This window comes from Myotis lucifugus, unplaced genomic scaffold (genome assembly GCF_000147115.1).
Source record: "Myotis lucifugus unplaced genomic scaffold, Myoluc2.0 scaffold_164, whole genome shotgun sequence".
In the NCBI taxonomy this organism is placed as follows: Eukaryota; Metazoa; Chordata; class Mammalia; order Chiroptera; family Vespertilionidae; genus Myotis; species Myotis lucifugus.
The window spans coordinates 288129-313713 of record NW_005871212.1 but is presented as its reverse complement, the minus strand read 5'-3'; the positions used below and the strand labels follow the sequence as shown (position 1 = coordinate 313713).

General features: G+C 34.7%; 1 protein-coding gene across 3 annotated transcripts in view; it reads right to left on the bottom strand.

Moving 5' to 3' along the window:
• The window catches only part of NLGN1 (neuroligin 1), a 785693-nt gene that overhangs the window by 682645 nt on the left and 77463 nt on the right, over positions 1-25585 (bottom strand). Inside the window, exon 1 of one of the 3 annotated variants that reach the window (XM_006095966.3) lies at positions 709-1094. The exons of 1 other annotated variant lie outside the window; for it this stretch is intronic. The gene's annotated coding sequence lies outside the window, so the exon portion shown is untranslated. Of the gene's footprint in view, positions 1-708; positions 1095-25585 lie in introns of those variants that run through there. One more of the 3 variants, XM_023759869.1, reaches the window with a different exon arrangement.

Sequence of the window (25585 nt, the reverse complement as noted above, 5' to 3'; positions counted from 1 at the left end):
GGGGGGGCCGCGGCGGCAGGGTCCGTCGAATTTGCAGTTTCCCCCTCGCCCCCTCCCCACCTTGGGCCCTGGTCAGGAAAAAAAAGGGGCCTCTTTGGGTTCTAAACCCCCAAAAAATTCCCCCGCCTTTAAAATTTTAAATGCGTGCGATTGATTGTCAAAAGAAATTGTTGGTCTAGTCCGTCCTTCTTGGCTTTTTCGTATGAAGGCCCCCTGTATCCCTTTGATAATAGCCCGGGGGGGGGGGGGGGGGCGGGGGAAGGGGGGAGGAAAGGGGAAGGGAGAAAGAGACAATGCGAAAACGGCCAATTCCCTCTGCAAAATTCCGTGAGAAGCCAAGACAGCCACGGACACCGCGGCCGAGGCAGATTTCCACCCGGGCTTTCCCCCGCCACATGCGGGTTTAAGGCATCCCTGCCGCTTCTCCTTAAAGTCTCACTGGGAGAAAGCTCTGCATCCGGAAGGGATCTCCCAGCGGAAAGATTTTCAATGAAAAGTTGAGAGCTTGGAGGGTTGCTTGGCTTCCCCACAAAACAGGGTTTTTAAGCTCGATCCAGGCAGCTCCCTAAAGATCCACCCGGAGATGCGCGAGGTGGTTTTGCATCCCCCCTTCCCTCCCCATTTCACCGGCACAGCGTCCGCAGCACCTTCCGCGCAGAGGCACCCGAACCCCCGCAGCCCCCTCCTTATAAAAGAGCCCAGACTTACCCTCAGTAAGACAGATCCACCGAGGGGGACCCCTCATCTTCCCCGATCCCCTTCCAACCAGTCAAGGAGACAGTTTCTACAACACTTCGCCTTCGAATTCAAGCTGAATCGGTCAAAGTATTTACCAGTTTCTAGTCCCCCTTTTTATTTTGGAATCTTGAAACACCCCCCCCCTCCCCGAAATATTGTTTCAGAATTCAAGATGCTTCCTTTATTTTTTTTCTTCTTTAAGCAGCCGCAACCCCAGTGTTGCGCCCCCCGCTCCTTTTTTTTCTTTTTCTTTTTCTTTTTTTTATTCACCCACGGACACTTCCAAAACGTGCCGATTGATCCTTTTTTCTCTCCAGCTGCAACTGGGATCCAGAATCCTGGGGACCCAAAGCCACCTCCATGGAGATCCGACCATCAGGCAAGAAATACAAATGATCAAACAACGTTACTTCTTTCAGCTGCAATCAGATAATCCTACTAATCCAATAGATTTATCTGGATTGGAAATTGACCTCAAAAATGAATCCCCGGTGCTGATGTCCAATAGAGAGAGGAATTCGTAGCCCTGTCCGGGTGACCGAAAGGACTGTGGTTTCTTTCTTTCGTTCTTTCTTCTTTTTAAAAATCTTTTTTGGATTCTGGGTGCACTGCTCGCAAAAATGCCAAGGACCCTGGTTTTCCCCTAATATAGGTTTCTACTTCAAATCAGTGCCTGATGAAAAATGGTACAAAGATACCCCTAGTGGCTCGATGTGATATTGCAGGAATCTCACTTTCCCAATCCCCTCTCCTCACCTTTTTTTTTTCTCCCCCCTCCCCTTGTATATAACTGACTGCTATAGTAGTTAAACAAGAAGGCTGAATGAAGATTAACATGAATAGTATATGATTACTTGAAAAAAATCATCTGATCTTTTTTGTTTTACTTTAAAGACTGAATTTTCTGTGCTTGTCTCCCCAGTATCTATCTTTTTTCTACATAATTTTCCCCAATGGGACAGCTACTGATTTCAAAGCAAGTGTATTTGTTTCTTGAACAACTAGATATCAAAGGAAGCTTCAGTTTTCCTGAATATACTACTTCTAGAAAAACTCAACATTTTGTTTCCTTTAAAGAAATGTGTGTGTGTTTGTGTGTGTGTGTGTGTGTGTGTGTGTGTGTGTGTGTATTACACAATCTCTTCTCATTTTGGACTTTTGGTGTTCATTCAGCAAAGCAGATTATGGTGCTGTGAACCTGCGGTGGAAGAGCATGGCCTAAGGGTCATTATATGGGCCTCAATGTTTCTTGTTTGAATCCTTTGCAATTCAAGGACCTCAAGCTTACGACTACCATTTTGAAGGTTTTAGATAAAATGAGCCAATGCAGTACATTTTAGGCCTCCTTTTTTGGTAAGTAATATTTCCCAGACTTCTATCAATAACCCATGGATCTTTTAATAATGAGGATTAAGATTGTGTAGGACCAGGGAAGGAATGAGATTCTGCATTTCTAACAAGCCCTCTGACCACACTCTGATCATCAAGGGCCTAGTAAACTAGGCAAGTTGGATCCTTTTTCATGCTGGTGGGTGCAGAGACTGCAAGGATTCCAAGATCTTGTCCTTAACTGACTAAATAATTAAGCCTTTTGAGTATGGGAGCTGTTAAGGCAGTGGTTCTCAACCTTGGCTGCACATTAGAATCACCTGGGAATCTTTTTAAAATCCTGATTTCTGGGCCTCATCCTCTGGAAATTCTGTTTCTTTGTTATGGGGTGGGGCCACAACATTAGCAACAAAGAAACAGAATTTTCCGGAGGATGAGGCCCAGAAATCAGGATTTTAAAAAGATTCCCAGGTGATTCTAATGTGCAGCCAGTGTGAACAACCACTGTGAAGAGGGCTCAAAAGACTGTCCTATTACTTCAAGTTTTGCTATTAACTAGCGATGTGATAGCAGTTTTGAGCCCATACTAAATCATTAAAATCAAAGAATAAACCAAAATAAATGAACAAATATACTTGTTTCTAGATGGGAGACTCAATACTGTAAATCAATCTATAAAATGAATGTAATATTATAAAAACACCACTATAATTTTTCATGGAACTTGGAAGTTAATTCTAATATGTGTTTGCAAAAGCAAAGGGTCAAAACTTGTCAATACAATTTTAAAGAACATGTTATAGGGAATTTCCATATGAACTATTAAGGCTTAATATAAAATGACAGCAATTGAAACAATGTAGCCTTGCTTCAGAAACACAAAATGGTTCATTACAATAGTGGAATCAGAAATATATTGCTGAATTTATAGAAACTTGATAAATGGATGGCATTAGGGAGCAGTGCAAATAAAATAATTATTCACACAATAAATTAGATATATAAAAATATAATACTAGCTCTCCACACCTAAATATGCATTTGAGGTAGGATAAAGACTTAAAGATGCAAAAAAAAGTTTTAAAACATTTAGAAAAAGATAACTAATGATTTGGGGCAGATTGGAAGAGAAGGGTCTATTAAACATTAAGACATAAAAAGTGAAGTCCATAAAGAAAATAATATTAAATTTGATATATTAAGATGAAAAGTGGTACTCCACTTTGATAGGTCTCCATAAAGTAAATATCCCAGTTTCAGGCTATTCCAATGAGGAGAGTGAGTATAAGTTCAGGGCTAAATAACATTAATATAATAAAATTAAGTAATTAAAGTAGAATATATATATGCACACCTCAATTGTGATTTTTCTTAAGCATTACTGTCTTTCGTAAAATCTGACACTATTAATATTAAGATGCATCCCAATTTTAGTGGTGTTAAAATGTAAAAAGATAATCATCTTCGAATTTACCTAATGTAGTAATTCCTTTTTAAATCAGTAATTCATAACTCTTTTCTGTCACTGGAACCTGAGGGAAGTAATATATTTATCAGTTATAGCAAATCCCTATAGCAAAATCTTTGATGTGGAGATATATTGAAATGTTTTGAAATAGGTGCTATACTGTTGGTATAAATTTTTTAAAAAGATGAAAAATTCATTTATATCAAAGAAGTCAATGCATAGATTGAGAGAGGATATTTGTTATACGTGTGACCAAAGAAGGATTAGTACATAAAGCTTTCTTATAAATCTATAAAGACAAATGATTGGGAGAAAAAATGAGCTGAAAAGAAGAACAGTCAATTGATAGAAGAAAATTTGCAATGTCCAGTAGACATACAAAAAAAAGGTATTTAATTTCCCTAGTTATTAAAGAAATGCAAGTTAAAATGATGGGATATCATGTCACAACTATGAAATTGGAAAAAGTTTGGTAAGTCCAATAATACAAAATATTGATGAGGTCGTGGAGTATCCATGGAGAGTATATAATAGGGCGACAACTTCAGAAAACAATTTAGTGGTATTTGAAGATTTGCATACCCTAAAGTCCAGTCTCTCCACCTTTGTGTACTTCTCCACTCATGTATAGAAAATACCCATTACAGAATTACTCGAAAAACAAACCAACAAAAGGAAATAATCGAAATGTCTTGGGTTAAAAAAGTGAGTAATTTATGGACTATTCACATACTGCAACACTGCATTAAATGCAGTAAAAAGAAAAAGGAACACACTAAAGCTACTTGAGTGAAACCGGATTCATCTCAAAAATGTAATGTGAAGCAGCAAAAACAAAAGCAAGTTGCAAAAAACGGATGATAACATTTATAAATCGAGTTAAAAAACATGCAAAATAATTATATATATTATTTTTGAGCATTTGTACATGTAGCTAAAGTGTATGCACATGCATAATAATAATAAACATAAAATTCGGGGTAGAAGTCATGTCTGGGAAGAATAGGGTTTAATGAAATTGAGAAGGCATCACAGTGATTTTAGCCACACTTTCAGTGCTTTATTTTCCAGGCTGATTCTTGAGTACAAAGGTGTTTATAATATTACATATAATTGTTTGTATGCCTGAATTATTTCATTGAGATGAAATATTTAAGCCTGATGATTTCTGTGAGCCCTTACACTATTAGAAAAGTTTCTAATTAGAATAAGTATATATAGAAGTGAAGAAAATGGTAAGGACTTTTGAAATATCATAATGTGACTTCAATACAGATTTAAAAAATCTGAAGTAGAAATGGGTAGATGCTTTTTTATTTCTAAAATGGATATAAGAATTTTCAGCCAGCAAGCAAAAATCACCACCAAAATGAGAAAAATATGATTGAAATAGGAGGTAAAATGTAACCCTCAATTTGCTCTATCTTGTATTTATCCTTTGATCTCACATATAATACCTCATGTATAGTGACAGCAGGACCTCTGAATTTGTAAAATATGCAATCAATCGATTATGTTCAGTTCTGACCATGTTCAAAGACGTCCCTGCCAGAGCAGAGACCACCAAAAGCTGGAATAGCCCTAAGCCAAACCACAACACAAAAGATAATTCTTCCAGAATATTTAAAATGCAAATAGGAAGGCTTTGTTTATATAAAATATGAAAACTGGAAATCTCATTTCAAATTCACTAAATAGTACCTTTTGTAATTCAGGAACACATACCAAATATTTAAGTATAATTCTGTTTTAGAGTCCAATCTCAGAAATAAAATAGATTAGTAGGTAATATCACCCAACTCATGCTGAACTCAGGCAAGATGCCTGGACAAATCGTCAAACAACCCATTTTTAATCATTCAGAACAGTGTTCCTGAGCAATAACCAAAGCAGCTTTGTGATAAAGAAAGAGTCAGAGGACAATTTAATTTCCTTTGATGATAGAGTAGACAAAGGGGAAGAAGTAGATGTAATATTTCTGAAATTTGGAGAAGTTGACATTCTTTCAACAACTACTTAATGAAAACTACCTCCGGGGCAAAGCACAAAGTATTTCATAGGAGAGCTGACTTTAAAACAACCACCACAAACCCTTACTTTGCTATTAATAAGTTAATTTGTTGATTGTAAATAGTTAGTAGTTACTTTGAATTGGCACTTTACTATCCATACCAAAGATTGGATATTAGATGCTAATACAGAACTGAAGGTTCATTTTCAGTGTATTTAAGTACAAATTGGTTTGAAGGTTAAGGTAGTCAATGAAAGAAGAAGAATAAAACAAGGAGAAGTAGGATAATAAACATGAAATATGAATCAAACTCATGTATTCCTTTGGTGATTTAATTTACAGAGAGGATAGTAAGTTTCTTAATCTTTGTGTCCCTCAAAGTATGAATGATTAATAAATGAATAACAAAGAGTGAAACTAGTTGGTACATGAAAAAAAAAATCTCTTTTATTGATGGCCTTGCTAATCTCTTTTCAGAGAATGAAATGAATAGAGAATGTAAGTAAAAAAATCGCTATGACTAACAATAATGAGAAATAAAAGACCAAGATTGGCAAACTTGAGTGTCATTTGAGATATGAGATTCCAATTTGATTATGTCACTAAAATCTTAGCTGTGTGAAACCTGAAAGCAGGATTGCACATCCCATTTTGTTTTCTATACTTTGAACAAACAAAAAGAAAGATTGACTAATACCAATGAATCATGTAAAGAAATGGCATGGATCTACAGAAACCTAGATGAGAAAGTATTTAATTGTCTTTAGTGCAAGATTTTTTTTAGGGAGGGGATAATTGATACAAAAGCACATCTTTAATGACCAGTTCAAATCAATTAACTGTTACCTGGTAGTAAATATTTTTAGGATGTTATGAAAGACTGCTGTTCTATGTCTGAAAAAAATTAATAAATATTGTAAAACAGTTTATAAAACAAGTCTTGGAGAAATATATTCCTCTACCATCTTCAGAACTCCCCTGATATAACCTCATTTAAGTGCTCAGACTTGAATCTAAATGAATGGCATTGGGAATTACGAAAGGCATGAAAATAAGAAGTGTTGCAAGGCCTAACTGCTGCAAAGCTGGCTGTTTACGAAGAGGTTCTTTCTACAGGGAAGAATCTGCTCCCACAATCCTCTTTAATTAGAAAAGACTACTTAAAACACCTGACTGATACTGAATATTTCAGGTATGTGTTGGGAGAAAACACCTGCCCGAATGCTAAATTTACCAGATACATCTTTATATGTCATGTTTTGAAGACTTGTAATGGAAACCAAGGAAGTAATAATTAAGACTAGATATTTTAGGATGAAACTGTCAGAGAGAAATGGGCTTTTGCATTAAGGTTGGTTTGAGATACTGAAACATTTTTTTTAAGTTAGGGGCTTAAGTCAGAACTAAATCCAGATTTAAAAAATAAACTCAAATAATTTTGAACTATTAAAAGTTTTTTCAAATATTGGTGCCATTATGCTAATAATTCTTTTTTTGTTTCTTTTTTTATATCTATAATTTATAATTATACTTAATTGCTATAATTATTATTTACTTAAAATACATAAATATTCAACCCCAAATATTTTAGCTATTAATAGCTTACCACATTATTACTTTATGAAATATTTTGCTTATTTTGAAATGTAGGTTTTTATATATTTGTGAAATTTAACAGTATTTTACTGACCCTGTAAGGCTGTAATTTCATAGAAAATTCTCTTGATATGTTAGCTACTTTGGACTCCATCATACCATGATCGATTGTAGTTCATTTCACTGTAGACTAGAATGAGGTAAATTATGAAAAATGATCTTAAGTATTCCTTTAGTACTGAATAAATACAAACAGAAAACCATCCTATTATATATTATCCATTAAAATTCATTATATATTCATTTTAGTCTATGTTTCTAGTATTAGCAAAATATACTCTAAAATTTTACCCAATTATGGAAAAAGCACATGAAAATTAATGTTCTGCAGTTCAATCTGGAAAAGGAAATTTTTAGTACTATCCCAATGGCATTGCCATCTTATTGATTTCAGACACAGGTTTGATACTTTTCTCTAGATAAGATTCTATGCTGATTGTACAACTAAAAATAAACACTAGTCTGGATTTTCATTATTGTTCAATTAATGATTTAATGAACATCATCTACTTGTCCCAAAATATTTACTTCCATAATTTACTAAACATTAAGTAAGAGATCTTTCAATGACATATCCAAAAGGAATTGATCTGTGTGTATATGTCTGTGTATCTGTGTGTACCTGTGTGTATGAATGTGTGTGGTGTGTCTGACTGTCTTTTCTTTTTCTCTCAGGATCTCTGATCACACAAATCCACCTCTTTAAATTTTGATTATTTACATCAAATTGGGAACTATGTCACAAATGTTTCAATAAAATGAATTTCCCTAAAATCACTTGTATTTGGTTTTAGAGCTTGCTTTTTTATCATGTAAATAAAACTATTTCTGATTATCTATACATAAACTATAGAATGATAAGACTATGTTATACTCAATGCATAGGAAGTTGTTCAACCTCCCAACCATCCATTATAAAAATCATAACCCTCAGCCTAAGTATTGTGGCTTTTTCTCTAAAAATTTCTAAAACCTCCCTAGAGATAAACAAGCTAACAAATAGTGTTTTGTTATTTTAAAAAATGAAATTGTGACCCTTTATTACTAAATTGTATTAGGAGAGAAGAAAATAGTTTTTAAACACAGTTGCTTAAGTAGATTACACAAAGAAGGTAATATCAAAAAAGTTCAAAGCAAGATTTATTATGTCACAACATTGATAGACTATTAGAGTAGATATAGCTTATATGTTAATAGAAAGTTTACCTATTATATGATGGAAAGAGAGTATAATTTTTTGCTATATCCAATGCACTAAATCAGTTCACAAGTCACACCTTCATCACTAACAAGTTTGATAAAAAATATAAGAAATCCCTTAGAGCTGAAATTAGTTTTTACTAGGTCTCAAACTAATTGTTAAACAAACAGAGTATATTTGAACTAAGGCTTAAAGAGTTGCAGTTTTATAGTTCTTGTATGAATTCCAAAGATTTCCTTTTGTTAAACAGAAACAATAAAACAAACCAAAAACAAGAAGGCAAATGCCTGATTTAATAAGATCACACAAGTTCAGTCCATCACTACATGAGAAGGTATTGCACCATTCCACTTCAGACTTGATGCTTTTTATGTTTGGTTGTTGGTATAAAAGTGTCATTGTTCTTAAAGTATTTTACCACCACCAAATTTTAAAAATTAAAATTAACATATTAAGAAATGACAATACTAAATGTCCTTAATCCAGTGAGCAGAATAATAAATGTCCCTGGAATTTGTAAATATGTTATCTTACATGACACAGAGACTTTGCTGATGTGCTTAAGTTAAAAATCTTGAGATGGGAATAATCTCAAGGATCCTTATAAGAGTCAGAATCAGAGTAAGAGATGTGATAACAGAAGCAGAGATAGATGAAGAGAGAGATTTGAAGATGCTACCCAGTTGGCTTAAAAGATGGGAGACATGGCTGTAAGCCAAGGACTGCAGGTGGCCTCTAAGAGTTGGAAACGGCAAGAAAATGGGTTCTGCCTTAGAGCTCCAGAAAGAATGCAGCCCTCGCTAACCCATTTTAGACTTCCAAGTCCCAGAACTGCAAATTTATAGATTTGTATTGTTTTAATCCACCAAATTTGTGATTATTACAGCAATAGGAAGCTAATGTACTTAATTAAAAATATGAAAAGTATTCTGGGAATTATCAATGCTTCCCAATAGAAATATAATGTATGCTACATAAGCAATTTAAAATTTTCTAGCATACACTTTAAGAAGAGTCAGTTGAAATTAAATTTAATACTATATTTTATTTAGTCCAATGTATAAAAATATGGTCATTTTGACATATAATTGCTATCGAAAATTAATAACAAGACCTTTTATAAATTTTTCATACAAATGTTTCAAAAATCTAGAGTGTATATTGGATATCTGGTGTCTAGAGCACATCTCAATTTGGACTAATTCCTTTTCAACAGCTCAACAGCCACAGATGGCCATTGATTGCCACATTGTATAATGCAGCTGGAAAGTGTAAGAAACAAATTAAAAAGAAAAATTCATATGTTTTGTATAAATGATTCTAATATTCTTTTTTCTGTAACAATCTAGATTAAAACCATAAAAGCACCTAAAAAAAACAGGATGATTGTATGGCCAATTTTCTGATAACTTCATTTAAAAGCATCAGAAGAGGGGGAAAAAAATAACATGAAAGGACAGTATGATTACCTAATGAGACAGAATAGTCTGATGTTAGTGAAAAAAATGCTAACAATAATAGAAAAAAATGTTTTTTCTGGTATTTTTAGATTAAAAAAAAAGCCAAGGTTAGGAAAAGAATGGCATTGCTTGGGGCCAACTATGTAATATGACCAAAAGAAAAGCAAAACTATTCAAACCCTGGCTTCCAATTTCTTCAGAGAGAAGAATGGTATTTCAACTGGAAAAGAATATGATGGTGAGGAAATGGTAAGAAACCCTGAAATGATTTAAATTTGCTTTAAGATTCCAGGTCCAAGTCCGTTACCTAAAAGATAATAAAAATACGTGAAGATGTGTTCTTGGAACTAGTACCTGCTGTCTTTGAGTTATCGTAGAGAAGTGCCATAAAAATTGTCAACAGTACTGTTTTTCAAACAGAATTCCAGAAACTGGAGTTTACTATTCTTGACAACAGAAATTCTAAAACTCATACCCACTCACATGTGTTCATTAAGTATATGTCTAATCAGAATCAAATCTTTTTTATTAGAGTTATTAGAGTGGAAGATCGAACATGTGGTTTGAAATGTTTATGTTGACTTCATCCAAAGGCTTTTTATAAAAAATCACTCATAATTTTCTCCTGGACAGAATTATGAAGTATGGGGCTGAATGATGCTGTATTTGAGCTGATCCTTTGAAAGTTGAACAATCATTCTTCTGTAGTATTCAATGATGTTCTTTGATGTCCTCTTCTCTTTTCCTTTTATTGAGGATTAAAATATCTAAAGGAATTTGTTTTGTAACTAGGTTTGTCCATTAAGCAAATTAATCTAATGGTGGGTATGAATGAGAAGCTTAAGTAGGAGGTTGCCTTAGATGATAGACTTTTAAATAGATTATTTAAAAACATAAACTGTTTTTGGAATTATGTTTTTCAATCATGCTTTTTAAAACTGTTAAGGAGTTTTATAATAAATCATTTTTAGATTAGATTTTAAATTGAATTTTAATTAAATTTAACCAAAATTTAAATCTAATTTATTTCTGTGTCCTCTATTGCAAAATGGAAATCAAGATCCCATTGTTGGTTTATTCACTGATACAATATGATTATTACTATTTAATTAATCAACCATATTTTATTGAAATGTATTTCTTATTTACAGTACTTAATTGAATTAGAAAGAACTGTGGGCTGTAAGTAGAGTGATTTTGATAACATCTTTTAAAAATAATCCAAATTTAAAACAAATCAATTAAAATACAACTCAATATCAATCTTAAGTTTGGTTACATGTATTTTAAATGAACTTTTTTAATGTAATGGCTATGTTTTTTCATCTTTTTGACTCCTAATTTGGGCCAAACCTTTCTCTATCTTCTCTCTTCCCAAATATATCAAGAGGTAGATCAGGAAGCAATATGTAATAGACAAAATAATAACAGTAACAATAATGGAAAAGAAAAGAAAGTCTCACTATAAACTGCCTCTCTCCTTTTCTCATGCTCTCTCTGCTCATTTCCTCTTCCACCTCTCTTTTTTATATATGTAATACAAGATACATAATGTATATTTACATATATACTAACTATTTAACTATATTAATATATTTAATATATGTATAACTCAATATACCTAAAATACAAATGCATATATATCCTCATGTGGCTGTTCCAAAGACTAACATTTTTACCTAATCCTTTGCTCTCTCAGCTTTCTTGGAGTTTTGATATTTAATAGTCATAAAAACAAAAATAACGTCAACTCTCATTTGTTGAATGCATCCTTTTTGTACTCAGTTCTTATATGTATTTTTCAAATTTGAAGGGTATGTTTAGTTTTTCCTATTTTTACAAATCAGTCAACTGAAACCCCAAATAAGTTGCTGCCACTATCAGATTCAACAGAGATTGTAATCTAATTTAAATCCAAGCCGCTTGTCCTTCCTGTTCACTGTGAAGGGTGGTGAACTGAGAGCTGTAGAGTATGGATACTGAAGGAATGACGCAGTGCTCAAGAGTTAATAAAAATTAAATGGTCAGTTGGGATATTTTCCCCCAAAACAAAGCGGATCACCTTTGGGTAAAGGGATGTTCTGTGCATTTCTCAAGAGACAGAGATAATGCCAGGATTTGGTTAGGCTCTATCACCCTGTCTCAGGTAGGACCAATGCTGCTGTTTTGAAGATCAATAGAGGGTGAGGGTGTCCCTGGTTTGAGGTAAGCTGATTTCATCCTTTAGGAAATCTGAACTATGTACTGAATGAGGGACTACATCCAGAGGGTATTGCCAAACATTCAACTTGCAAGCAGTTAGCAAAATCCTCTTTAAATACCATTCAGATGAGAGAAAAAAAACACTCAGCAGCAGACACTCTGGGTTGCTAGTAAAAGAGTTGGTTTCCCTGATTATCTGGGAAATAGTACTAACTAGAAACCACAGAACCAACATTGAAAGCTGTAGCCTGATGTACAGGGAAGCATGATCAGAGCAGACGTGACAGCAGAAGAGTCAACTACTGTTAGAGACTGAGATTACAGAGGACCTGGCAGCAATAAGAGTCTCTATCCAGGAATTGCAGGAGGTACAGAAATTCCTGAATTCCTGACACGGACCCACATCAGTTCTTGGCTGCTGCCTGGCTGTGCCAGACTCTTCACTCCCCTATCCTCATCTGATTGCCCTTCTCCATTCCTCACACTGACATCAAAATAATCTTTTTATGAAATAAATCTTTTTTAAATCACATTTCTGGTTATTACCAGAATTGGTGATTTTCACCATGGTTTCCCACTAGAATCCCTCCAGAGGGTAGATTAAAAATGCTTGGGCCTGCCTCTCTGTCCCCACAAACCAATTAAGTCAGAATCTCTGGATCCTAAGCTAGGACACCCACATTTTTAAAATCCAAAGACAGAAAACGTAGACAGATGCTCCTTGCAATGTAATTTATAATAGTAGAATTAGGAATAATAAAAACCTCCAAAATTAGTTCTATGTAAGTATATTTAACTAATACTTAGGTAAATATTTAAGTAAAACAAGGTAATATGCTTGATAAACATTATTAGGAGTTGTGTAACAACATGGAAAAATGCTCAAGAACAAGATTAGTAAAAGAAAACATTTTCAAAATTAATATTGTGCTCTGATTTCAATTATATTAAAATGTAAATATTTGAATTTGAAGAATTTTGGAGTAGAACATAAAAATTGATTTACTTGAATGAGTATGTACCTCTCTTATTTCTATTTATTTAATGAAGTTAGGGCAATAGATTTTTAGGAAAAAACAACAGAAAGGAAAACAGCAGTATTTTCCATCTTGACCATCAATATCTCAAACTTATTGAGATTGAGGTACTTCTAATTTTAAAAAATATTATTCAATCTTAAATTGTTAGAAAAAATCTATGATTCAGATACTCAAACCTGACATCAAATGGGGAACAGGCCTTGAAATTGATGAATATGTCTTCTCTAATTTACCTTACTTTTTAGAGGGTGACCATATTAGTGTAGCAATTGAAATTTACATGTATATCACTTTACAGTTTCCAGAGTATACACATACATAAACATGCACACACACATACACACACAATTATTCAGTTATCTTAACCATAAAGCAAGGTTACAGTAAATAAGATAAATAGGTATTATCAACCTTTCTAAATAAATAAGAATAAAGGAGTTAAATGAATTTCCTAATGTCCCACAGGGGCATAGGATGAAAATCATTTCCAACCCTTTCTTCTACATTAGTGACAATTCATGATGCCATTTGATATTAGAATAATTCATTATACATTTAACTTACAAGGGGGAAATTTTAGTTTTCAAAATGCAGGAAAGTTTTAATTTACATTTCATTTGTTCATTCCTTTTTTCAACACAATAAAAATTTGAAGACATATTATGTATCTGGCAGTCTATCAAGTACTGGGGATGTCTAAGGTATAGTCCCTTCTTAAAAGATCTGCAGTCTGTAAAAGGAGACACACAAATAAATGAAGAGGTATGAGTCATTGTAATAACAAGCAGAGATATCAATAGCACACAGATAAGGAAAATGTTTAATCATCCATGGGATGAGGGTCAACTGGAAGTTGGAGAAAGTTGATAAAGTCTAAGTATGGAAAATGAGCGGTTAATGAGATATAAGATTGGGCAGAGAGTGATAATATTTTAGAAAGTAAATTTTTTCCAAATTTAAGGATTTCATAGAACTTTATTAATGGATGTCACTAAATAATCCAATTTTGAAAGCATCATTTAATTACCAAATAATTTAGCCTTGATTTGCATATAGTTTATTCAATTTTGCATGTCTTGTTGACCTACTAACCCATAAATATTAACCAATTTGTCTAAATGCTGTTGAAGTTGAGGTTAAGAAAAGTCAAGAACAATGCCTAACAATTAAAAGCTGAGGGGAGAAGCTGGGATCTGGAGCTTCAATTTCCATCCTGAAGCTATTTCCCATTGGAATCATGATGCATGAAATTTGAGGATCAATTAATCCATTTACCAGCCAGATATGCTGGTGGATATTTTTAAGCTCTCTTTAGGTTAATTTGAAATAATAAAGTATTATTGTGTAATAACTCCCAGACATCAGCCATTCTAAGTGCCATTAATTATAGGCTTCATACTTCACACCTTATAGGTCATTCTTTACATAATCCCACTACTCTCAGCAATTATTCTTTCTCTACGAATCATTCTCTGTTTGCTTTGAGTTTGAAGAGGATGAACATAGTGAAGGATTAATAAGTTTAATGGAAATACGTTTAATTCACTGAAGTCTTATATGCCTAAAACAGCTTTAACTGATATTTTCTTTTATTCAAAGAAAATGCTGTTCAATACATACAGCTATAATCTTAATAAAATTGTCATTGTAATATCTGCTTCATCTTCATTCCAATAAATTCTGCTGAATTTGAAATTGTCAGGTTTGTCAGAATATTTCTGTCAAAGCACCTTGGTGGTAGAATAAATCAGTTTATCTTTATGTGGTAATTCATATCACCAAAAAACTGAAGGGCCATTTCTCAAAATCATGTTTCTAGAACTACTCCTTCTTCCTCTGTGGTGGCAGGTACTATCTTACAACTTCCTTTTTTCCCCTATGCAAAGGGAAAAATTCCTATTTCTCTGGAGAAGTGTCTTTCTTCCACCCTCTTTTAGTACTTAGCCTTTCCTAGACATGTCATGATTGTTAGAAGTAGGTGCTAGCTTTCAAAATGCACTCTAGCTCTTTTCCCGGTTTCAGCAAGGTGGAACAGATGGGAATTCAGCAGCCTGAGTCCTGGGATTTAGCAGAGTTTGGAAAGTATTATTTTGCTACTCTGCTGCCAAAGAGATTCTAGTCACTTGCAGGCAATCTCCCTTTTCCCATTCCCATGTTTCCCCACCAAAAAATACTTGCTCTCACCTCCACAACCACTTCATCAGCCATCTGTCTTACTCTATTCAGTCTACCCAAGGGACCTGGGGGTGGCTGCCCTCTGTATTTTTCACTGGCTGTCTGCCCTCTATCTCATTCTCAGGGCCCGTTTCCAGGTGTGAGTTCTGCTGGTTCTCCACTGCCTTCCCAATCTTTTTTTAAAAATATATTTAATTGATCTTTTACAGACAGGAGGGGAGAAGGAGAGTTAGAAACATCAATGAGAGAGAAACATCAATCGGCTGCCTCCTGCACACCCCCTACTGAGGATGTGCCTGCTACCAAGGTACATGCCCTTGACTGGAATCGAACCCGGGACCCCTCAGTCCACAGGCCGATGCTCTATCCACTGAGCCAAACCAGTTAGGGCTGCCTTCCCAATCTTACATTGGTTGTCACCCAGCTTGCCATTCCCTCCAACTTTGCCCTGCACTCTTTGTGGCCTTCATCCCCATCATCCTGGGATGGGTTCCCCTTTGGGCAGACTGGTGGTCCCATAACCCCCTCTGCCCAACACTTATCTCCAACTTCTCCTAGACTGTAAGCTCCATGAAGACAGGAAATTTTGCTTATCACTATAGTCCTAGAATTTAGAAAATAGAGGTGGTTAATACATATTAATTGAATGAAAAAACTGATTTTCCTTATGAATTTCTGTTAGCTTTCTAACTTCTTCATGAGAGATTAGACTGGTAAACATGATGATAGATGTGAAACAATAGTATTTCATACAAATAACATGTTTAAAATCCTGTTGTTGATAAAGCTAAAGATTGATTTCTTGTGCATGCACATGTCCAACAGCAACTGAGTCAAATTTTATTACAAAGATAAATATAAATTTCCAAGAGTCAAACAAGTTGCAACTATCATGAATCATCCTAACCAACTAATACCTGGTCTTTCTCACTACCTCTCCTTCATGTAAAAATACTAACATTCTGCTCAGGTGTGGGGGTGTTTAGTCTCCTTCCATAGCTAAACACTATTTCTGCCCTGCTTATCAGCCAGCAGAGGGCTTAATGAGAGAATTTCCAAGTCCTCACAAAATAGCTAAGAGCACCTGTTAGTAGGCTTTGTTAAACATGTAATTTGCCTCTTAAATCTGCACAGGCAGTGTAGCTGATTATTCTTATTAGTTGTTAAACCTAACCACTACTTATGTTCCTTCAAACAGTTCTCTTTTGTCACATACATCCAGTTATTCACAGGCATTTTTAGTACTTCAGTGGACAAATTTTAGAGTTGAAAGTCACTTCCAAGACCATTCCTCTGAGGTCTTTCAGTTTAAACCTTATGCCTAAGGGACTCTTTTAACTTGACAGATAATCGGGTAACTCCTGCTTATGCAAGAGAGATAAATAGGTATCTCTTATGAGGAAATGCACTGCCCATATGCACAATTCAATTATCTGGCACACAAAAAATCACTTTTCCCATAAATTCTATTCATTGCTCCCAGTAATTCTCTTTGCACCTACATGGAATAATTTCAATTCCTATTCTAGGGGTCAACCAACCATTCATATAGTTAGAGCCTTTTGTCATTTCTTTGGACTTTGATTGCCATGATAAACCCGTGGTCGGCAAACTGCGGCTCAAGAGCCACATGCGGCTCTTTGGCCCCTTGAGTGTGGCTCTTCCTAAGCCTTAGGAGGGCCCTCATTAAGTTAATAACAATGTACCTACCTATATAGTTTCAGTTTAAAAAATTTGGCTCTCAAAAGAAATTTCAATCATTGTACTGTTGATATTTGGCTCTGTTGACTAATGAGTTTGCCTACCACTGTCAGATAAACAATATGTTTCTTTTCACACATATTTACATGCAATTATTTGTATTTTTGTTTAGATTTATTTCTCAATGAACTAGTTAGCTGTGGTGATCCCCATCACTTTGGAAATTTTAGAATTTGGATGTATAAAGACCTCCAAAATCAGGAATAGCTTTGTCATCTAACCCAATGCCTCTCAGATTTTAATGTGCATTGAATTACCTGCAATCTTATTAAAACACAACAGCTGATTCAGTAGTTCTGAGGCAGAGCCTGAGAGTATGCATTTTAACAATCTTTCTTGCTGCTGGTCCACAGGTTACATTGAGGATCTAGGTCTCAATAGAGTCTCTTAGATTTCATTAAATTTCAAACATATGGCATGCTTTTCTACACCATTGTATTTTATGTAAACATATAGTTAGGGCAAAACATTAATATATATATATATATATATAATGCTGTTTTATTTAATGACCTCAAATTTGTAGGAAAATTAAAAACTAATTACACTCGTTACCACTGATAACAATTATTATCTGATACATGGATGCTTTGACCTAGGGAAAAAATATAATCTCAAATTATCTCGGATTATTTAGAGGCCAATAATTACTCTAAAATTGTGCTGTAATTAAAACCAGCATAACTTCTCTGACCCTGCAACCATTAATTAAGAGTATGATTTCTATAGGCTAACTTTTTTTCCTCCCTGGTGACCAGTTCTCACTTTTGCCATCAAAAAGACTTTCCCACATTTTCACAAACGTGAAAATGAATTTATTATCCAGGGGATTAGGCACACATAGTTCAGAAATTTTATCATGTGTTACAGCATGAATTCTCCACAGTGAGTCTATTTCAACATGGAATAGGTTACTTTCTCTTCTCTAAAGAATCACCCATTGCTGAACAGGGGATCATCTCAGTGCTGCCTTACAAAGAGGATTCTCTATCATTTTGGATATTTGTTTTACTGAGTTTTGTACTAATTTACTAATAGAAATTACTGCCCTGGCTGGTTTGGTTTAGTGGATAGAGCGTCGGCCTGTGGACTCAAGGGTCCCAGGTTTGATTCTGGTCAGGGGCATGTACCTTGGTTGCAGGCACATACCCAGTAGGGAGTGTGCAGGAGGCAGCTGATTGATGTTTCTCTCTCATCGATGTTTCTAACTCTCTATCCCTCTCCCTTCCTCTCCGTAAAAAAAATCAATAAAATATATTTTTTTAAAAAAAGAAATTACTACAATTTATGACTATCTTATCTAATAAATAGGGAATATACAAATTGACTGTCATGACATAACAGTCAAGATGGCTGCACCCACAGCAAAGGCCGAGTTCCCATTACGAGCCTTAATGAGCAATCAGCAGGGACCTGAGGCTGTGTGGTGCTGGGCTGGGGCAGGGGACCTCAGGCTGCAGCCCCAACCTGGCAGGGCTTGATGAGGGTGGGGCTGACCGGGGCTGGATCTCGCCCAATGGGGGTGGGGCCAGCTGGGTCTGGGTCTCGTGTGATTTTGAGGTGCCGTGGGTGTGCGGGGACTTGACTCTGGGTCCCACGGCGCGCCCCAGACTCTGACAGGAGGAAGATTTTCATATACATTTTACTAATTTTCTTTCATCTCTGACACTTCTTATAGAGAAAGGGAAAATAGCAATATTAAAATATTTCCTCTAATTAATTCCCTTTTAATGTGCGCAAATTTTGTGCACCGGGCCACTAGTATAAATTATAATTATTGCTAACTTACTATAATGTCTGAAAACTATATAATAGCTTTTATTAATAACAACAACAAACAGCTATTACTGTCATTTATTGAGTGCCTATCTTATGCACAGTGCTGTCATTGTTCACACTTCCAGAATTATAAATAAGTAACTATAATTGATACCATTATATTGATGAACAAATGGAAGTTCAAGGATGTGAAATAGCTTGGTTGGGGTCACTTGAGTAGTAAATGGCTAAGCTGGGTTTGGAGCTAGATGACTTTAAAACCATGATCACAGTGCAACCCTGCCTGCCTTTGGAAGGGCTTTCATATTAATGCATAAAAGGTTTTCTGTTTAAGAAGGTAATTAAAATCATCTTTAAAATGAGAGATTACATCAAACTGGATCCAAAGAACATGTAAAAGACAAAAGGATCTTTTTAAATGTGGAGTATCCTCAGGGCATAAATATAAGTCTTCTTAGGATCAAAGATCATTAAAAAGAACTTATGTCAAAAGCAATACTTTTAAAAATGCAAAACAATTACTACAGCATTTAAGCTATTTAAATCTCACATATCAGCTAAGAGGCAAGGAATACCCAACCAATTTAATGAATTGATAATACAGACATGAGCAGAACCAACAGCTCATGTTTAGTTTGTTAGCCCTGAGTTGGCTGGGCTTTGTGCTTTGTTTTCCAAATATGAGGATTCTTCATTTCAATTCCTTCCATTTTTACTTCTTCTTTTGTAAAACCTTTTGGTAAGAACCTGAAAATTGAACTGCCTGTCACTGGCATTCTTTTACTTTCTGTAGTTATCACCTCACCTCAAGGCCACAGTTCTACTCCAACTCCACCTGTGACTTCTCTGTTGTAAACATCACAAAAGAGGGTGAGACAAAGTGGAGGTGATTAGAAGAACCTTTTTTTTCAGATAAAGTAAGCTGCTTATATCTATAGAAATGTTTGAGATGAGAAAAAACAAGATGTCATATGTGTAGGGTAAAAAAATCTATAAGACTGCCAGGGAATTTAAATAAAAATGTATTCCTATATAGGATATAGCTGTAAGTATCTAAATCAAGGTGTATGTTTTAGTGAACTCAATGTATAAGATGTTTCGTGGTAGAATCCTAGTTTTTGTCCTACTGTTAAAGTCACTGGTCTATCATAACATAACATAAAGTTTATGTTAGTAACATTAACTTCACTAAGTAATAGCATAATGATCTCACAAAGACATTGCAGGTTACAAATGTGGTTTTTAGACTTTGAGTATTTATCAAATACTTTCAATATCTTCTCCAATAGTTTTAGAGAATATATGTAATAACATGTGGCTATATGATGACTCTCAGGTCATTTGCAAATTTTGTGTGATGAGTGTGTTGAAAATGTAAAATAAATACCTACCATAATTCTTATTGATGAACTCATTTAGGTCCTTTTCTTTATTTGCCTGCTCTCCCTGAACTTTAGCCCTTTGTGAAGACTTGTGGAGGACATAGTGAGAACAGAAGATCCTTCCTTGCCGAAACCGGTTTGGCTCAGTGGATAGAGCGTCAGCCTGTGGACTGAAGGGTCCCAGGTTCGATTCCGGTCAAGGGCATGTACCTGGGTTGTGGGCACATCCCCAGTGGGAGATGTGCAGGAGGCAGCTGATCGATGTTTCTCTCTCATTGATGTTTCTAACTCTCTATCTCTCTCCCTTCCTCTCTGTAAAAAATCAATAAAATATTTTAAAAAAAAAGAAGATCCTTCCTTGAAACCATGCATGTGTACTTAAACATGCTATTTACCAAAACAACACATGCACTGGATCCCATACTCAATCAAGGGCAGCAGAGGACATTATGGCTATTTGCGCCAAACCTCTGTATATATTTATTAAAAACAAAAATTTCTCTATCTTAATTATTTTAATTCTCATTCACTTAGAAAAAATCTGCAAGATTGCTAAAATAATTTACAACAAACTGCAACACTGCACAAGACAGGCAAAATAGATAATAAGTTCAATTGAGAGATTAAAAGATAAATTTTGCCTGAGCCAACAACAGAATTCATGATTCCTTCCCAGCTTTCAGAGTCTAACTCAGGTGCCACATCCTCATAATTTCTTTATCACCTTCTGCATTTGAAAACCATCATCTTCCAAATGACTTGTGTAATTCACCATTGAGGTAGAAGATAAGGTATGTCACCAAAAACAGCCCACTGGGAAGGTTAGCTTTTAGGAGAAACTATATGGCTGATTTTTATAATAGAATGAACAGAGTTGGATAACTTGGAAGCACTGGAAATATGAACATAATTTACAAAGGCTTGGTTTATCCTCTAAATCCTAAGGGTTAACATTGTCTGCTGGCTAAATTTGTTCCAGAAACATGCACAGTCATCTTCCACCAATAATCTAGCATCATAAAGAACTGGTTCAAACAATTTTTATAACAAGCATTGCATGATTTAGCATCCCTCCTGTAAATAATTTAATCTAATAAAAAAAGAGGAAGCATTGTTTTTATTCAGGGAGAAAGTAAATTTTAGTATAAAATGAGAGGCAACATTTTTATTGACACAAGAGAATGTACCAGCAAACAAGGAAAAAAAACCGTTAGGCTCACTGAAACCTTATAACTATATTAAAATAGATAAACAATGTAAAAGGTATTATATATAATCACTTTGTTTGCTTAACCAAATTTTGAAATGTTTTCTTGTCTTCTGCTAAAGAATATTTAGAGCTTGTAAATAAGATGGAGTAATACTCTAGGAAGCAGTCTTTCATTTACTTAGGAAACAGATAAGTATGAGTTAAAAGAAAAATATTAATACTCCTTTTAAACACACAGTTTATCTGGATTTACTATCTAGTTGGGTGAAGGGGGGACAGTCACAGATTATTTTGATCCACAATGATGGTGAATATATTTATTGTCTTTACTCATAAATATGGTACCTTTAATCTAACAAAAATTCAGAGTTAGTAGTTTACAAAAATCCCCAGTGCATAAACATGTCTTATCACAAATCTTTTTCTGAGGTAAAGCAATTGTGCTAGGAAGGACATAATATAGGAATATATATTCACAATTTTCAAGAAGTCACAATACATCAGTGCTTTTCAAAATGCAATTTATGACCCTTTAATTGGGCATGAAATAACTCTAATAATATATGACCAGGTATTTTTAATGGTACACAGTAGAATAGAATAGAATATACTGCAGGTCATTACACATAATAAAATAAGAATCACTGAATAAAACCTCCATTTCATACCATGTATATACATACAAATCTATATATTTATGTATATACATGCATATACACATGTGTCAGTGTGTTTTTGTGTACTAGATCTTATTATAAAATAATAAGCTCAGTGGATAGAGTATCGGCCTGGAAATTGAAGGGTTATAGATTTGATTCTGGTCAAGGGCATGTACCTTGGTTGCATGCTGGATCCCCAGCCCTGGTCTGGGCAGAGGGAGGAGACAACCAATCAATGTATCTCTCTTACATTGATCTTTCTCTCTCTGTCTCTCCCCCTTCCTTCCACTCTCTCTAAAACTCAATGGAAAAATGTCCTCAGGTGAGAATTAAGAACAACAATAAAAAAAAATCAAAGCTCAGTCTTTATCACCAAACTGAACTCATATATTGTACTTTTGTTCAAAAAAGTATCTTAAAAGTAGCTGACCACCATTAGCTCTATAGTCATATAATATTATATGTAATATATTATTTCTATAACCACTACAGAAGCATAACATTATCTAGGATAAAAGTTTAGGTGCTGGTCTCATATAAACACTCTGGTTTCCAAAGAGTTTTCAATTTAATTTCTTCAATGCTTTCTCTTTCATCTTTTTATTATAGTAAGTCATGCAACCATTTGATGTACTGCTAAATTTTTGTATCTCAATTTGACTTGGTGAAATTTCCACAAATCTTCCTTTATATATTGACCAGCAATTGATTTTAGAGATGCAAGAGAAATTTACAGCCCCCATCTGACAAGATGATAAGCTCTGATGTCCAGAGAAATATCAGTAACAAGGTGGCTGCTGATGTTAAGTGAGGGGCCAAAGATGGTTTTGGTGGGTATCAGTTTGGATCAAGGGAAATAGAAATTTTATTTTAAAGTCTCAAAACTTTTTGAGTGTTTGTGTGCTGGATAAAACAATAAATGAGTAAGTAAATAAATTTATTAATTACTAAGGGTAAGGAAATGACTGGTAGGAGGGAATGAAATTTTTTATCAGGAAAAGAGCTTTAGAGGAAAAATTAAAACACGAACAGGTTTTATCTTATAAGCCATTCAAAGAATCATCTGGCCTCCTTACCAAGACTTCTATTCTGCTCTCTGTAATAGACATCATGCTCCTCCGTGCTGGCCTGGAATTGTAATCAGACCACCTTCATTTTATATACCCCCAAGAGAGTATTAAAAACTTTTGATTACTCATAGTCTGGGAAGAATTCAAACCACTAATCCATTGTCTGTACTTTATTCTCATACCAACACCATAAACAACCCAATTCTGTAAAAGCTGACACATAATACCTACTATGAAGAGAAGAACTTACGTTTAGTAGCAACCCGAGGAAAAATAAGTACATAAAATCAACAAGGAAGCATCAGTGTGGTTCATTGGAGATCTGGGACTGCATATCTGGATATAATATTGGATAAATTGCCAAAATTAGGGCAATCATGGATCAAAAGTTATAACGCAGCATTTTTGTGCATCACATAGACCCTTCAGGAAAACTTCGGCTCAGCAATGAGTTCATTTATCACAGGGATAATGACCCAAAAATATTCTTCTGGAGACAGTGTGGAAACTATTTCCTTTATGAAAGAAAGGCACCTGTGGAACTAATTAGAATGAAGTACTTCTTTCAAAGTATGGCCTATAATTCTGTTGAGTGAATAAAAGATTTACAAGACTGTAGTTCAGAATAAAAAGAGAAATCAAATGACAGCTAATGGTGGGCCTCTGGTATGAAAATAAGGAGAGATTTGGAGAAATTCAGACTGACATTCACTGAGACAGTTGCAAGAGAAACTAGTAATTGTACCCATGAACAATTTCAATAATGCAAGTCACTCTTGCCCCAAATTCATTAGCAGGTGCCCCCAAATGGATAAGCCTTCCCCAAAATGCATCTTACCTACAGATTCTAGGAAAAAAATCTGAAAAGATCATTCTCTCCAGGGAGTAAGCCAGGGGATTATGGTAAGAGATTACATTTTTATTTTATACCTTTTAATGTTGCACTGTTTTATTTTTTAAGCATATGTAGGAATTACTTTAAAAATAGTGTTGAAAAGGAGAGAGTATTGTTCATTATGTTAACATTATGCTAAATAAACGTTTAATTATTTTCTTCTTTATTCAAGATGCAGAACAAACTTTTGTTTGCAGATTTGTGTATACTGCTCAATGTACATGTGTAACTAAAAGCATATGTAAATGAATGATATTGGTCATTTGCTATCATTTCCTTGTCAGCTGAACGATAATGCAGAGATTGGATAGCACAACCCAACTGCCAAGGCTTATCAAACACATACATAATGACAGAGAAGAAAGAAAATGGGATCCAAGAATCAGGGACCTTAGAGATGCAGGGAAATCTAATTCATGTGCTTTTTTCTTTTATTCTTCCTCTAGTGAGAAAGTCTCAAATTTTACTTAGAACAAATCTATTTTTCAACGTAGTTTAATCTATCTCTTCTTCCCTGACAGGGCTTCAAAGAAAGCCAATTATCACATACTTTCTTAGAGTTATAAGTCTTCTAGAATGTACATCTGTTTCTATCTCTGCCTTTACACTGCCGCAGAGGCTTCCGTTCATCTTTGACAAAAAACTTTGTAGAGTCATCAGTGGCCTTCTAGGAGCTAAATCTAAGAGATCACTCACACTCTTTTAATCTCCCATGATATACAGTATCATTTCACGTTCTTGATTATTCCTTCCCTCCCTCTTGCTTCACTTTCTTTCCTCTGTTATGTGAATTACTCCTTCCTGGTCTTTTTAGAAATTGGGTCTTCATGGTCTTTGATCTCTTCAATGTTGAGGTTTCTCAGTTTTATCCTTGGACCCTTTCCCTGTTCGTGCCACTCTCTTTCTGAATTGTGTGATGAACTCTATGGCTTCATTTGCTATCCATGTCATGAAAATTTCCAAATTTATATACCAGATAAAATATTTTTAAACCTATTTTTTGAACTAACTACTATATACCTCTATTTGGATATTCCTCATGAACTTCATACTCAATATATCTTGTCTCAAGTGATTTCTTCAAACCCATTCCTTTCTATGTATCTTTTACTTTTCAGAGAATGATACTAATAACCACTTAGCTACCAAGCAAAAGTTATAATGCTTCCTGTGTCTTTTTTCCTCATTCATTACATCCAATACATTACTGCAACATACAAATTCTGTAGCATATGCTTCTTTCTGCTCTGATCGCCATTTCTTTATCTCTTACACAAATAAATACATAGCCCTGCGACTCCCTGCCTTCCTGTGCTGCTTCTCTCTAAACTATTCTTCATACAGCAGCCAGAGTAAGGACCACCTTATCCCATTCTCACATCCAATTCAAAATAATAGATCAGTCACTCAAAATGTCACTCTGTTACTCAATCACACCATGTTTCAGACTTACCCACATGCATTTTCTCTAAAACACCTACCTTTGGCCTCTTCTTTGCATGGTTAACTTCTATAGATCATTTATATTTCAGCTAAACTATTGTTCCCA